Source organism: Rhincodon typus, unplaced genomic scaffold, assembly GCF_021869965.1.
Source record: "Rhincodon typus isolate 14 unplaced genomic scaffold, sRhiTyp1.1 hic_rhity00000091, whole genome shotgun sequence".
NCBI lineage: Eukaryota > Metazoa > Chordata > Chondrichthyes > Orectolobiformes > Rhincodontidae > Rhincodon > Rhincodon typus.
Genome location: NW_025965729.1, coordinates 68627 through 70594, shown reverse-complemented (window position 1 = coordinate 70594; position 1968 = coordinate 68627). Strand labels below are relative to the sequence as shown.

The 1968-nt window shown below is 40.8% G+C and overlaps 1 non-coding gene across 1 annotated transcript; it reads left to right on the top strand.

Annotated features, from left to right (window-relative positions):
• Positions 1-1542: 1542 nt before the first annotated feature.
• On the top strand, positions 1543-1614 carry trnat-cgu. The gene has a single exon. It is a non-coding gene; the product is annotated as a tRNA-Thr (tRNA).
• Positions 1615-1968: the final 354 nt, after the last annotated feature.

Genomic DNA, 1968 nt, shown 5'->3' with positions numbered 1-1968 from the left:
TGGCAAGGAAACAAAATGGAAAACCCAGTCTCAGCTTTGTGAATCTTGAGAAACACTTTGGGAAGTGGAATCAAGGAGAATTAAAGATGAACTGTCCCACTGAGCAGAGACCGTCGTCTTTAAGAATCTGGGGCATTGACTCATGTTCTCGGGATCATTAACTGATCCGAGACATTGAAAGGATTCCTGTCACAGTTGCTTTGCTTCTGCTGTTGTCACGATCAAGAACAATAAATCCTGATTCCCTGAACAGGAACGGAGATAGGCCGCGGCCGAATCCTAACCACGAGCGGGAAGGAATCAATTATATTTGCATGAATATTTCTTCTGACTTAATTTCGTCAAACTCCCGCTTTTTCACGTCTCCGTTTGACGTTAGAATATTATCTACATGGGAAAGGAATGAAAACACAAGTCTGGTGGAACTTGAACCTGCTAGATAAAAGCAGGAATTGTGTCTCCAAGAGCTGGTTCACTTCCTAATTATTAGGGGATGACTTTCCTTACCAATTGAAAAAAAAAGCTCAATTCCATTGATAATGCTTCACGGGGAAACATATGCCAAACATTTCAAAACCTTGAAATGTTTTTACAGTCAATGCTATTCAGCTGCACGCGTTCACAAAATTTATTTACGTCTAAATTTCCTTTATCTGTTTTTGAAAATCATGACCAGTTGTGTCGCAATTTACAACGGGCTTCACTTTGAATAATATGCCGCACTTTTCAAAACCATGAGCGTTTTCACACTCAGTCTGAATCATCTGTTCACGACATTTCATTGCACCTAAAGTCATTCAAATTCGAATTGATTTCCCTGACCCGTCCTGCCCTGCCACCCAGTATCCGGCACCCATTCTCCTCAGACCTGGACACTGACTCTCTCCCCTTGTTAAATTCACTCCTTGTATGTTTGCTCATATATCTTTTAAAACACTCAGGAATCAGCTTCTACTTTTATTTCTGAAAAATCGTTGCCGACTTAAATAACCCTCTGAGTCAAAGAAATTCGACTCCAATGTTTTCTTTATCATTCACTGATCTTTTTGAATCTCTGACCTCTTGACCTTGATTCCCCCGAAAGAGGGGATGTTCCGCAAATATAAACAAACTAAACCTCGCATCGTCAGGGAAATCTCCGTTAGTTTACTTCCCAATTTTCCCGACCTCAAGTGCAGCTTTTCCAACTTTTCCAACATCTCGGGAATGTTGGGAATATTTCCGGAATATTTCCTTCTCTGTGCTCGGAAATCGTCACTGCAATGATCTGCAGTTGTGTGCTCATTAAAGCCAAGACAACTGCAGCAAGAATTTTACATTCAGTTTTTGCAATCTGATTCCTGTATGGGTTGAACCAAATCGTTTACAATGACTTCCAAATTTTTCTGAACTCAATCATTTACTGTTCTCTCTTGATCATCCCGTTGTGTATTTTAACATCAAGTAATTTGTCAGTTTATCTTACTTTTCCAACAATTTCAAACAAACGCACATAGTTAACAAACCGATAGAGTAAAACAGTTTAAACAGCACCCAATACAGGGCGCAGTGGCCAAGTGGGAAGGCGTCGGTCTCGTAAACCAAAGATCGTGGGTTCGATCCCCACCTATGCCTAGTAGCGTACTGGTTGCTAAGCTCAGCTCCAAAGCATCCGTCCTTTGGATTGCAGCTATTCCTTAGAGTTACGGTGCTGATCAGAGTTTTGCGTTTACTCTGAAGAAGCAAAGGTTGGATCCAAGACAAGCATTTCAAACCTGAAAAGTGCAATGGCTTCAGATCAAAATTAGGAATGATGTGAAATGAAAAATTAGTTGAAGAGTTGGCTCAGTACAGCAGATATTTCAGAATATTCAGAAACAAAAGCTCAACTGTCTTTGCCTGTTTTCCTTCACTTTTGAAGATGAGCACATGTTTTTGCAGCCTGACTCCAGCTCCACTATGTCAATTCCACTACGTCATATCACCCAG